Source organism: Malaclemys terrapin, chromosome 7, assembly GCF_027887155.1.
Source record: "Malaclemys terrapin pileata isolate rMalTer1 chromosome 7, rMalTer1.hap1, whole genome shotgun sequence".
NCBI lineage: Eukaryota > Metazoa > Chordata > Testudines > Emydidae > Malaclemys > Malaclemys terrapin.
Window position 1 is genome coordinate 29,539,554 of NC_071511.1, and position 13,803 is coordinate 29,553,356.

Sequence of the window (13,803 nt, forward strand, 5' to 3'; positions counted from 1 at the left end):
TAGAGCGCAGGGGGCTGGCTGTTTAACAGCTGAACGTGTGTTTGTGACAGGGAGTGGGGAAGGACAGTGAATTTAATTTAAGCCCTAAGGGGGAGAAGATTTCAGAGCTGCATTGGGACATTAGGACCAGCACTGACTGGGAGGGGAGACTGGCCCGCTACTGCGCCCCACCCCACGCCCTACAGCACAGCACCCCCTAGCACCACGCTATGGCATTGGGGTCAGCCCTGACTGTGTCCCATGCCTGTGGTGTCCCAGCCCAGCCCTGCTGAGCGTGGGAGTCCCGGCTGGTCACATCCCAGAGCTGGGCATAGGCTGCAGCTATTCTAGGCCTTGGGGTCCCCTGGGTCCTATACTGGCAGGCGGGCCCAGCTAATTACAGCTGCAGAGATTAACCTTGCCATGCAGAGGTGTGGGGGGAGGGAGTAAGGGACTCCTGAAGGGTGCAGGGGGGAAGGGTCCATGCACTGGGCCCAGCACCTCTCAGCCCCCTGTCCTCCCCCCACAGCTGGGGCTGAGACTCTGCAGGGGCGGGGGCAACCGACTTCGCAATGGGATTTTCTCACTAATCCCCTGGGGCCTCCTTTGATTGGCTCAGACAGACACTGGGCTGTGGGTCAGACGGACACAGCAGCTCCTCCCAGTGGAGCCTTGTGGTCCCCAGAGCTGATTACAGGGAGCACGTCCGGGATGACCTCCCCTCTGCCTGGCCCAGGACAGAGCCACAGGCGGCATCGGAGGAGGTACGGGCACTGCCCCCATCTCTCCACACAGGAACTGGCACAGCTCCCCCACACCCTCATAGGAACCAGCACAGCCTCCCCACCCCCATAGAGACCAGCACAGCCCCCCCGCATAGAAACCAGCACAGCCCCAACTGCCACAGCATGCCCCCCACCCCCATAGGAACCAACACAGCCCCCACATAGGAACCAGCACAGCTCCATCTGCCACAGTATGGCCCCCACCCTCATAGGAACCAGCACAGCCCCCCTTCACCATCCCTCCACAGGGATGGGAACTATCCCCTTCCTCCACAGCCCAGCCCCCCATAGAGGCCAGCACAGCTCTTCCCCTCTGCTGCAGCTGCCACCCTTCCCACCCAGCAGAGACCAGCACTGCTGCCCGCTGCCACCCCCATCCCCCAGGGACCAGCACAGTCTTGAGTGACACGAGTGCCTGGGCATCAGGGTGACACTCCCTGGCCTGGGCCATCCAGGAGGTCGGCCTAGAGGCTCTAAAAGACCCTTCTGGCCTTAACATTTGTGAATGAACCTACAACTCCCTCCATTCTCCACGCACACCCACCAACCACCCAGCCTGCATGCTCACCCCCGTCACCGTCTATCCGTCCAGCCCCCCTCCCATCCCACACACTCAGCACAGGAACTGGGGGTGTTGCTGCCTCTCCCTGTGCGGGTGAGGGGTGGAGCTGATTAGGGGGTACTGCTGGCAGGATGGGGTGGAACTGACAAGGTGAGTGCGGGGGTGACCCCTGCTGGGGCAGAGCCTCCTGCTCCCAGGGTGGGGCAAGCAGGCCCTAGGGGGTCCCTGTGGGTGCTGTGTATCAGGGAACAGCCCAGGTGGGAGCTGACCCATCCCTGCCTCACCCCACAGCCCTGGAGCACAGGCAGCTGAGCTGTGCCGGGTATGGCAGGAGCTGTGTGTGCGGGAACGCCAGGCGCGGGACCGGAACCGCCAACTGCTGCAGGACTTTGGTCACCTGGAGACCCAGCTGGGGCTGCTCTGGGCCAGGACAGATGCCGTCAGGAGGAGAAAGGTGAGATGGGCTCAGCACCAGGACATCTTGCTGAGCGGGCTGATCACAGAGAGCCGCATCCGGGGAGAGTCAGACTCGGACAGGGGACAGCACCCCAAGAGAAATAGACTGAATCAGGACTCCTGGCTTCAAGCCCGTGTTCTCAGAGGGGAGTGGTGCCTAGTGGTTAGTGTGTGTGTGGGGGGGGGGGGTGAACTCCTGGGTTCTATCCTCCCGGAAAGAGGATGGTTTAGCACCATCAGTGCAGAGAGTGGGTGGAAATCAGTAATTCCATGGGGCAAGAGAGGATGCTGAGACACCGGGGAAGGAATTCAGCCCTGGGGGATCCAGATGGGGCCTGTGGTGGGACCAAGGGCAGAGGGTCGCATCCCTGTGTTGCTCATCTCAGGTGGACTATGACAAATTTCTGCAGCGGCTGCTTCTTCACCCAAGGATGGAGGCAGGGAGCCCTGGCCAGGTCCCTCAGCACCAGGTAGGCACAGCCCAGTCACACTAAACCTCTTGGGCGAGAGGGAGTTGGCACCAGAGTGTTGGAGCATTGGGGCCGGCACTGACTGTGAGGGGAGAGTGCCCCCACCCCTCCCTGCAGCCCTTCCCTCTCCCCACAGTTCTTGGGTTCTCCCCCTCACCCTCCAAAGCACTGGCCTGGCCTAACCCTGCTTAGCATGAGCTCTGCCTTGAAGCATGATGGGATCTGGAATCATCCAGATACTCGGTTGATTTCTCTTCCCCCTCTCCCCAGGACTGGGTCTCCGCCTGGACGTTGGACCTGCCTCTGCGCTCACACTCTGGGAGACACCTCCCTGACCCCACACAGTGGATGAACCATCTGCAGTATCGGACCTGGGGGCCTCATCCCATCTCCCCCACACAGTCCCCAGAGCCTGCTGCCTTCCTTGCATCCACAGGGGCAGATGGGGCTGGGCCCATGGAGGGTAAGGAGATAGCCCTGTCCCTGTTCTGTGCCGCTCAGCCTGGAAGCCCACCCGGACTCCTGGGTCCTCCTGTCCCTGCTCTATACTGCTTGTCCTGGGAGCCCGAACTCCTGGGTCCTCCTGTCCCTGCTGATGCCTCTTTCTTCTCTGCCCCCTAGCAGCCAGGCCCACAGGGGGCCCCCTTGGCACATCCTGGCTCCACAGAGGGCACATCGCCAAGGACCATGGCTACAGGATGCTGGCTGCTATGCCCCCTCAGGAGTCATCCCTACTTCTCCCCCCACATCGTCTCCGCTTTCCCAACACAGCTGAATCAAAGGGTGCGCCTGGGGAGTCCATGTGGGTGAGGGACGGGGCTCTCCTGGGTGGCAGTGCTCCAGGCACCCCCCTGGCACCCGCAGCAAGAGGAGAGCTGCTCCTGGTGGGGAGGCCCAGGGGCCTGTCCTGAGAAGTGGGGAGTCCAGAGGGTGGATGGGCACATGGAGGGTGCAGCACATCCCGGCCACCGGGTGCCATCACCCAGCCATGTCCATGCAGCACTGGAGGGGAGTGGGGGTGTGGGAAGAAGGGTGCTCTAGGGGCTGAGAATGAGGAGTGGGGTAGCTGGGGGGCTAATGTGTCTCTGGAGGGTGGGGTCCAATCCCCCAGCCTTCATCCAGTCTCCTGGGAGGAGCCCTACCTCTTTGCCAAGCCCTAGGCGTGGCATTTCACAAGGGCGAGCTCTGCAGCTCTCTGTCTCTGAGGGGGCAGCTAGACCCAAAGGCCCCTTCTCCCCACACTCTGCAGCGAGTCCACCTGAATGGAGACTCCAGCGGGGGCTTCCCCTCTCCAGGCAGCGTTAGTCGGCTGCACGCCAGGATCAGCTCAGCCTGGAAAAGGCAGGGGGCCGAAGCAGCCAGATTTGCTGGAATCCTGTGCGGGGCGGAAACTCAACCCTCTGACCTGCCCCCAGGCCCCTGGCCTTTCAGAGGTGGCTCAGCCTTCCAGCTCCCGCTGCCTGCAAATCCTTCTGCCATATTCCATCCAGGGGCCAGCCTTCTGCCGGCTTGTGAAGGGGAAGGGGAGCCCTCTTCGGCTTGGCAGCTCTCCCGCAGCAGCCTCACCCCAGCTCCTGCTGCCCCTCCAGTTTGACACTGGGAAGCCCTGAGCCTCGCTGGCAACCCCCCCTCCCACTAGCCTGGGCAGCAGCCTCTTGTCCCAAGCCTCACTGGTCAGCCAGTTAGCCACAGCTGCAGGGAGCTAGTCGGCCCTTAACAACTGTGGCAGAGCAGGGTTTATACACCCCACTCAGGGCCCCTCCTTGGTACCCCATTTCAATGTGTCTTCACTGCAGGCACCTTAACCAGGGGCCAGCCCCCCTTGGGGTTAGATACTTGTTGGGTCCAAACTGATCCAGGCTGCTCCATTGGAGCAGGGGAGTGTTACCTCGGCACCATGTCTCCCACCCCCTGGGCCCTCCTCCCATCCATCTCTTTGGGGCTGAGGCACCAGCTGTCCCAAGGGCAAGCCCGCTGGACCTGAGGGCTGAGCCCCACCCCGGGCACATCACCCTCCATATGGGTTAGCCCAGAGGCCTTCTGCTGATGAGCCTCAGGTCTATCCAGGCCCCCAAAGGCTGGGGAAACGGATCTTCCCTCTAGAGGTGCAGGCCCCAGCCAGTTACACCCCATAGTCCTGACCCGCGAGCAGCTTGCCTGCCCACTCATGTCCTATTCAGCTACAGCCTTGCACCTCAGGACTTTAGGATCCCGCGACAGGAGTCAACCATTCCCCCCAGTTCAGGTTTGCCCTAAGCCCCCAAGTGACCCCTTTGTGCGGCCCCAACTTGGGCCAGTCCCCACCTTTGGTTTTTACTCCGAGCCAGACCTACTGGCTATGATCTCATCTGCCGAACAACCCGTGTTACACAGCTGCCGATCCACTAACCACAGCCTGAGCTCACGCGAGCAGATTCCACAGAACTGGTCTGGCCCCACCCCAGGTCTGACAAAGAATCCAGCGCAGTGACACCCGCCCCTTTACCCCCTTTGTGGCAATATCTCCCATCAGAGTGGCAACCCCATATACATCCCCCTGGGTCTGCTGCACACCCCAGCCCCTTCTCCTGCGACGAGCCTAAGGGGGCAGTTCACACATTAGCAATAAGACCTTTTGGAACCATCCCTAGGCCCCAGTATAGGCCCCCACCATTTGACTAAACAACCCAAGGCTCTGGGATCTGGTGAGGGAGTGAGACGGCAGAGTCTGTCCGCAGGGGCACCCGCTTCAGATGGCAAGGCAGGAGGGAGGTGGAAGCATTTATGGGGTCTGAGCTCAGCGCGCACAGTGACAAACCAGAGCCTGGAGTCCGAAGGAGTCAGAGAGCTGTGGCACTCGCCCTGGGAAAGGCTAAGCTTGGGGCTGTCAGAGAAATAGGGGTCCTCCCAGGAGACTAGGTAAAGGCCAGGGCAATGAAGCCTTGCAGATGGGTGACAGGGTGGCTTAGGGGGCTCTGTGGGGTGGCAAGGCTTGGGGAGGGGATTCGGGGGGGGGCGCTGGAGGGGGTCTGCAGGTGGGGGGGGAGGAGGCTCTGTGCTACAAATGAGCTGCTTGTGGCCTTTGCCTCCCTCCAGGGCCTGGCACAGTTGCTGGCTCTGCTGCAATCCTGTGGCATGGATTTGGGAAGGGATCGGGCACTTTGCTGGGCAGCCCTGGCCCTGGCCATGCCCAGCCTGGCAGCTGTAGCCTGTACCAGCTGCACTCCCCTCCCTTCCAGGGACTCGCCCCCAGCCCACGCAGACCAGGGCACGTGCAGGAGCTGGGACACACACTGAGGACGCCACCAGCTCTGGGGTGAGGCACCGACACCGGGCAGCTAACAGGGCCTCCAGGAGGCTGTTGTGGAGAGGAGCCTGGGAGCAGGACAGCACAGAGACAGCCTGTGAGGAGTCCTGGGACAGGTACCTCCCTGGAATCCCCCCAAGGTTCCCAGCCATTGAAGAGAACCCCAAGGAATGGTGCATCACCCATCCCACTATGCAGCCACCTTTGGGGTGAGGTGCGGGGGCTGTTTATACAGGGATCCCTCGCCCTGCACTGAGATGCAGCTGGCTCTGGGGTGGGCCACTGGGGCTGTTTGTACAGGGATCCCTCACTCTATGCTAAGATACAGGTGCCTCTGGGGTGGACCACAAGGACTTGTGCCTAGCGGTCTCATCCTGTGCTCAGACTCTGTCTCTCATCCCTAGGGTCCCAAGACTGTGGTGCAAGGAGAAGCCAGGAGGAGACACCACAGCCCTGGATCAGTGGGGGAGCAGGAGCTGGCACCAGGAGCCATGGGGGGAGCAGGCAGGGGATAACAGGCCAGAAGAGTCTCCGGGGAAGCCAAGGCGGAGGCTGAGTGTCAGAGTGAGACAGCCTGGGGGGAACAGGGATTGTGGAGAAGGGGCGCAGCTGAAGAGACAGGGAGGGCAGGTTCCCATCCAGGGGGTAGGGCAGCTGGAGGGAGGGGAGGGACGCACAGCCATGGGGCAGACACAGAAGGAGGAGGAGGAAGAGGAAGGTCTGGCAGGGGAATTGGGGGGCCAAGAGAGGGAGGAAGGTGAGGAGGGGAATGAAGGCCTGGTGGGGAGGCCGGGGGGCCAGGAGGCAGGGGAGAAGGATGAGGAGGGCAATGGGGAGGAAGGCTCTGGAGGGGCAGGGGAGGAGGGGGAGGCAGAGGGGAGGGGGAGCAAGGAATGCTCCGCTTTGGAGCGTGTCCAGGCATCAGCAAATCGGGGGGAGGATGAGGAAGGCCTGGTGGAGAGGAGGGGCCAGGAAGAGGAAGGTCTGGCAGGGAGTCAGGGGAACAAGGAGGAGGACAGCAAGGAGGAGGAAGACCTGGTGTGGGGGCAGAAGGGCCAAGAGAGGGGTGAGGATGAGGAGATGGAGGGTGAGGAAAGCCTAGCAGGTGGGCAGGGGAGTGAGGAGGAGGAGGAGGAAGGCCCGTCGAAGGGGCTGGGGGGCCAGGATGGGGCCAAGGAGGAGGAGGAGGAAGGTCTAGTGGGGTGGTGGGGCCAGGAGCAGGGTGAGGAGGAGGAGGGCAGCGAGGAGGAGGAAGTCCTGCTGAAACGGCTGGGGGGCCAGGATGGGGCTGAGGAGGAGAGTGAGGAGGAGGAGGAAGAAAGTCTGGTAGGGTGGGGGGGTCAGGAGCAGGGTGAGGAGGAAGAGGGCAGCGAGGAGGAGGAAGGCCCGCCGAAAGGGCTGGGGGACCAGGATGGGGCCAAAGAGGAGGAGAGTGAGGAGGGCAGCGAGGAGGAGGAGGGCCTGGTGGGGTGGAGGGGCCGGGAGCAGGGTGAGGAGGAGGAAGGCCTGGAGGGACAGCAAGGGGATCAGGAGGGAGGAGAGGAGGAGGAGGGCAGCGAGGGCCCGGCGGTGGGGGGCACAGAAGGCCGTGTGCAGGAGGAGGATGCAGACAGCGACTTGGTGCTGGGTGCCCTGGGAGCCGGTGCCCAGGGGGGCCCAGGCACTGTTGGGCAGGGCAGGTGAGTCCTCTTCTTACCCACCCCCCACGGGCCATGAGTCCCAGTGAATCCTCCCCTTTAACCCGTCTCCCCATCTCATTTTAGGGGCCATGGCAGAGAGACCCCTGCCTGGAACAGCCACACCCCAGAGTCCCCACAGAGTGAGTGAGGAGGCTGGTATCCCCCAACTCGGCATCCCTGAGTTAGACCCACGGCCCATCCAGACCAGAATTCCAGCCCAGCCACCACCAATCAGACCCAATGGTTTATCCAACCTGGTATCCCCCCTCGGTCCGACCCCTGGGCCCAGCCAGCCTGGTATCCCCCCTAGGTCCGACCCCTGGGCCCAGCCAGCCTGGTATCCCCCCTCCTGCTAGGGTTCGACCCCTGGGCTAGGGTTGCCCACATTCCGATTGCAGAAAACCAAACACCCTTTCCCCGTCCCTGCCCCGCCCCTTCTCCGAGGCCCCGCCCCTGCTCACTCCATTCCTGGGGTACAGGAGAGGGCTCAGGGCTGGGGCAGGGGGTTGGGGTGCAGGAGAGGGTTCGAGGTGCGGGCTTCAGGAGGGAGATTAGGTGCGGGAGGGGGCTCAGGGCTGGGGCAGGGGATTGGGGTGTGCAGGGTATGCGGGATGCAGGCTCTGGGCAGCACTTACCTCAGGTGGCTCCTGGAAGCGGCCAGCATTTTTCTCCAGCTCCTAGGCAGAGGCGTGGCCAGGGGCTCTGCATGCTGCCCCTGTCTGCAGGCACACACCTTCCCCGCCCCCAACTCCCATTGGCCGCTGTTCCCGGTCAATGGGAGTTGCAGAGCTGGCACTCAGGGCAGGGGCAGCGCGCGGAGCCCCCGTGGTTGCGCCTCCATCTAGGAGCCAGAGGGAAATGCTGGCTGCTTCCAGGAGCTGCACAGAGCCAGGGCAGACAGGGAGCCTGCCTTAGCTCCGCTGCGCCACTGACTGGACTTTTAATGGCCCGGTCAGTGCTGACCAGAGCTGCCAGGATCTCTTTTCAACTGGGAGTTGCGACTGAAAACTGGACGCCTGGCAAACCTACCCTGGGCCCAGCCAGCCTGGTATTTCCTCCCGATCAGATCTAAGGTCCCTCAGCCTTATATTCTCCCCCCACACAATCCTTTGTCCCAATGCTGCCCCCTGCCCAGCCCCTGCCACCCCACCCGAGAATTTCAGCTTCTGCATCTCCTACTACAGATCTAGGACAGCTTTCAACCTGGGAGGAGGAGGAGGAGGAGGAAGCAGAGAGTGAAGGGGATGAAGACATAGAAGCTGCTTTGGCTCCCCAAGGAAACGCAACAGAACCAAGGTGGGGATCGGCCATGAATCCTGTGTTCCCCATGTCTGAGTGTGGCACTAGGGGGCACAGTGCTGCAGGGAGCAGGACAGGTGCTCCGTAGGGTGCTCTCCCCTTGCAGTCAGTGCTGAACCCTAGGGGGCGCTATGCTGCAGGGAGTGGGGTGGGGACTCAGTAGGGAGCACTCTCCCCTTGCAGTCAATGTGACAGGTTACACCCAGGTATAAAGAGACTGGAGCAGAGGCAGAGAATTTCCTTCCCTTTCCCAGCCCAGGCTAATGAAAACACCCTGATCCCAGAGTGCCCTCTACTCGCCCAAGGCTGAACGGCAGTGATACAGATTTCTCTGCCAGGGGAGATGCCTGTGGCTGCAGACTGGGTGTGCAATCTGGCTCATGCTCCCCCATGTGTCAGAGGCCCTGTATGGCCTATAGTCCCTGGGGAGGCCCCTCAGTGTGAATTTGCAGCAGGCATCCACCACAGGGGAGGTCTCTGCAGGGTGAGCAAAGCCAGGCCAACCCTGCCCCCAGCTCAGCTAATCATGATTCCTAGTACAGAACAAGAAGAGGGGTCTAGTGGTTAGAGCAGGGGGCTGGGAGCCAGGGCTCCTGGGTTCTGTCCCCAGCTCTAGTAGGGGAGTGGGGTCTGGTGGGTTAGAGCAGGTGGACTCCAGGGTTCTGCCCTTTGCACTGAGTGGATAAATAATGGGGGAATAAGCATTGTCAGCCTGCTCAGATATAAACGCAGAGCAGGATGGCATTTACACCACACTCCACCAGACCAATCCAGGCAACTGCACACCCATTCTGGGGAGGGGAGGGGAGGGGAGGAGAGGGAATGCATCGCATGGGTACCAACCTCGGGGCACAGCTGGGAGCAGCCCTGATACCGCGGTGACGGGTGTGGGATCAGCACCTGAATAGGGCAGAGTAGCTGGCTAGGCTCTCGGCAGGAGCTGGCCGCTGAGCCCCCGCCATGGTCTGCCCTTTGCAGGGTGAAGAGGAGATCGTCGAAGAGCCATGAGTGGAGGAGAGGCACCCAGAGGAGCCCTCACTTGGAGGAAGGGTCAAGGAAAGTCAAGGTGGTTGAGGCGCCGCCCGCCAGCACCACCCAGTGGCCAAGGTACAATGGGCAAAAGACAGGGCAGGTTCTGTAGACAAAGTCCAGTCCAGCTCTTCCCTCCTCTCAGAAGGAGGAGCTGGAATCTTTCCAGGGAATCCAGTTCCATGGTTGGTGATGGGACATGGGGCCTTTCCCTTCTCGATTGCACCCGCTCTGGTCTGGCCCCAGGGTGGGTGCGACATACTGGGGAGCAGTCCAGACCAGTCAGGGGTTGCCAGGCAACCTTGGGTCTCTTACAATACGTTGCTGCAGCGGCTCCCATCTGGGCTGCTCACAAACAGCTTTCCAGCATGCAGCTCATGCCTGGACTGTCTGTGTGTAACTGCAGCCTGCCAGCCATGCTTGGGTTGCACTCTGGCTTTTACCAGCCTCAGTTACCTCTGCCGGGTGACCCCAACATACTCCCAGTCCCAGATTTCCTCCCCCGCCACAAAATGTATGTCCTGTACTGCCCAGCCCTTTCCTGGACAGTCCAAATATATTAAGTCCATTATTTCTTTAAGGGAGTAATATATACACAACTTGCCATCCTGTATGGCGTTACCCAGACACTTTAACTTAACCACACTGGATTAGATAAAACAATAAAACACGTTTATTAACTACAAACAGGGCCAGCTCTAACTTTTTTGCTGCCCCAAGCAGCAAAAAAAAGCGCCGCCCCCCCGCCAAGCCCCCCCCACCGAGCACCGCACCGCCGGAACCCCCCCCCCCGAGTGCCACTCCCCGCGCCGCCCCCCCGCCGCGTGTCGTGCCGCCAGAGCGCCCCCCCCCCCGCAGAATGCCGCACCGCGCTGCCCCCTGCCACCCCAAGATTGGCCACCCCTTACCAGGTGCCGCCCCAAGCATGTGCTTGGTTGCCTGGTGCCTGGAGCCGGCCCTGACTACAAAGAGATTTCAAGTGAGTATGAGCAATGAGGCATAGGAGTCAGAAATGGTTACAAGAAAAATAAAGATAAAACGCTTTCTAGTGCCGACTTAACCAGCTATAGAAAGCAAAGTTTCTCACCACATGCTTCCCACAGCATTACTGACCGAACTCTTCCGGTCAGGACCCCTTGGAGGGTTGCCAACATCTCCCCCAGTGTCCAATAGCTGTTTCCTTTGTCTTCTCAGAGGTGGAGAATGAGATAGGCAGGGAGGGTGGTCTTGGGGAGGTGGGTTGCCCCTCCTTTTATAGTTTCAGTCCTGCTTTGAAAAGCATTTCCAGCTGCGAACCAAGAGACAGGGAGGCTGGTGGAGGAAGGAGACCTGAGGCTGTTTCTTAAGATGCAGATCTCTTTGTCCCTGTCTCCCTTTCCTGTGATAACCCATCAGCCCTGTTGACGCCTGGCTGGGGCGTTGGCTTGCACTTTGGGCATGGCTACACTAGAGAGTTCACAGCAGTGCAGCTCCACCAATGGCTGTAAGCTCTCCAATGTAGCCCAAGCGGCAGTAGCTGTGCCTGCAGGAGAAGCTGAGCGATCCTCTGAGTGACATAAGTTATGCCGACACAAGCTGTAGCGTACCCATAGCCTTTGTCTTTGAGAAATTGTTTTAGCTGCTCCCCAGACTTATCTGGGAACACACTTCAGTCATGATTTCAGCTTATGTTCATAACTGAACACAAAGTTACTGCATGCATTTTACCCTGATATTACTGATCAGCAAGCTATGAGTATTCAAATGATACCTCACATGGCAATCCATGTACAAATATTAGTGCAATAGTGTGTAGGGTCTGAATACAGGGGTGCACTCCTCTATCATAGTGGGGGAGACTGGCTGCCTCAGGGGCAGGGAATGGGATCTGGGGCCTTTCCCCTCTAGGGGGCAGTGGCTTCTGTCTGGATCCTCCTATACATGAGATAAGTTTGCCAGGTCTCCACCCAGTCCCTAGGGGGGCAGACTCACACCCCCACCCCCACCCAGGGGCACTAATTAACCCCATGTGAATTTGCTGTCTGCTTGGGAAGGGGAAGCAATTGATTCATGAACTGGGTGAAAGGGGGAACCATGTGGTTAGGGTATTTGTCTCATTTAAAGGGCCAGGGCACGAGGACCTGTCATGGGGTGGCCTTCGCTGTGGAGGGGGTGGGGAGCAGGCAGCCCCCAAAGGGGGAGGCAGGTTGGCCTCATTTCCGTGGTCCTTGGTGTAGCACAGGCCCCTCCCTGGGCCGGGGGGAAGCAGCTGGATGGGCCATGGAGGCTGGGATCCATCTGCTTTCAGAATGGTCCCCTTGGGGCAGGTCGAGGTGCCCCCACCTGGGAGTTCCCTGACCCATCTGTGTTTGTGCTTCCTCCCCCAGGACACCGCCACGGGGGCCTGCAGCAAGCAGTGTCACAGGTGAGGAGGTGTCCATGGAGAGAGACAGGTTAATACAGAGCTGGGAATAGAACCCAGGAGTCCTGGCTCCCAGCCCCCCCTGCCTAAGACCACTAGATCTGTGTATCCTCCAGAGGTGGGAATAGAACCCAGGATTCCTGGCCACACCTGCTTACCCCACTTTACCTGCACAGGGTTCTGGGGTGACTCGGAGGAGCTGGGAGCAGGCCTGGAAATGTCACTGAGGAAGGACCAGAGCCCGGACGACTTCTACGACTGAGGGAGGGATCCAGCCCCTGCAGGTCCCAGTGAGACGGGGGCAATCTGGGACGCGAGATTCACCATGCCTGGCCTGCAGGGGGCGCAGAGAGACCCAGAGACAGTGCTGTGAAGCCAGACACCAGGGTGGGAGTGACACATGGACTGAGGATCCCTGTGCCCCAGTGTGCAGTGTGTGACCCTGTCCTGGGGCCGTCGCCCCTCCTCCCAGAGTGCAGGGCTCTGATTGTCCAGAGCCCTCGGAGTGTGTGGGTGGCACTTCAGGCAATAAACTCTCCCAGAAGGGAACTGAGTGGAGAGGCCATGGGGGGCAAAGGGGCCCAAGGTGGGCAGGGAGTTTATAATTGTGGGAGGGTGGGGAATCTTTCGCAGTCAGGGGCTGGGTCAGAGGAGCAGGGGAGACAGAATGCACTGGGGGACTGTGGGCACTGAGTGAGACAAGCTGATTAATCAGGAGTGATCGAATGGGGAGGGAGAGAGACAGGGCCCTGACTGGTAGGGATCAGGCCAGTGCCCATCTGTACTGGGGGGGTTGGGAATCTGGCACCTGGGGCTGGACAGCGTCAGTGCCAGGGCAGCTCAGCAACCTGGCTGCTGAGAGAAGACACTGTCAGGGGAGACCCAGCCCAGCCCCATGTTGCTGGTGGATCCCATGATCCTCAGGTGAGGCCCATCCCCTACTTAGCACCAGAAACATCAAGACATCAGGACTAGCAGAAGGTGCCCACAAGGGGAGGGGAGGAAGGGCCATGTGCTGGGTACAGAAAATGGCTCAGCCCTGGTCTTGTAATCCCCTGGCCCCTGTATGGGTGGCCCTGCCCCGTGTCTGGGAATGAAGCAGTGGCTGGGGCCGTGCGGGACTCTTGGGGGCAGGTCCCAGCTGTGAGTGTGTCCGTGGGGATCCTTCCAGGCCACAAGATCATTATTATGGGGGGTGTCACAGCTAGTGACCAGTCAGTCAGTGACCAGTCAGTGCCAGGCAGGCCTGGCATTAGGGTCTGTGGCAGCCATCAGGGGGCACTGTGCATGCAGGGAGGGAGAGGGGGCAGTATTACCAACCTCAAGAGATCAAAAAACGTATGAGTCAGATCCTGAAAAATCCTGGTTTTTTAAACAAGATGGTGTGGTTTTGATGGCTTAACTCCCCCTGCCCACCTCAGTGTGTGTGTCACACAGCATGTGTATGACAATTGCTGATGCCAACGCTCCCGCAGGTATCAGGAGTCAGGCCTGGCAGGCCTCTTCTGGGAGCCCCGTAGGCCTCAGAGCTTGGGGTGGGAAGGTGTGGGGGTGGGCTCAGACTTGGCACCACCGCCTGCGGAAGCGGGCCAGAATGGAGAAGCAGGAGCTTTGGGGGGTATCCGCCTAAGCACCTCACAGTCACATCCTCCCCCACCTCCCAGGATGCATTGTGCTACTCCTGCCAAGCACCCTCTCTCGTCTTGCCCCTGGCCAAAACTGGATGGGACAGATCTAAACAACAGCTGGGTTTGCAAAATGTTTGGGACCAAATCCTCGGCTGGTGTAAAAAGAGCTAGAGGATTTATGCCTGCTAAGGATCGGGCCCTTTAACCCACCCAATGGCATTGAGCCTGG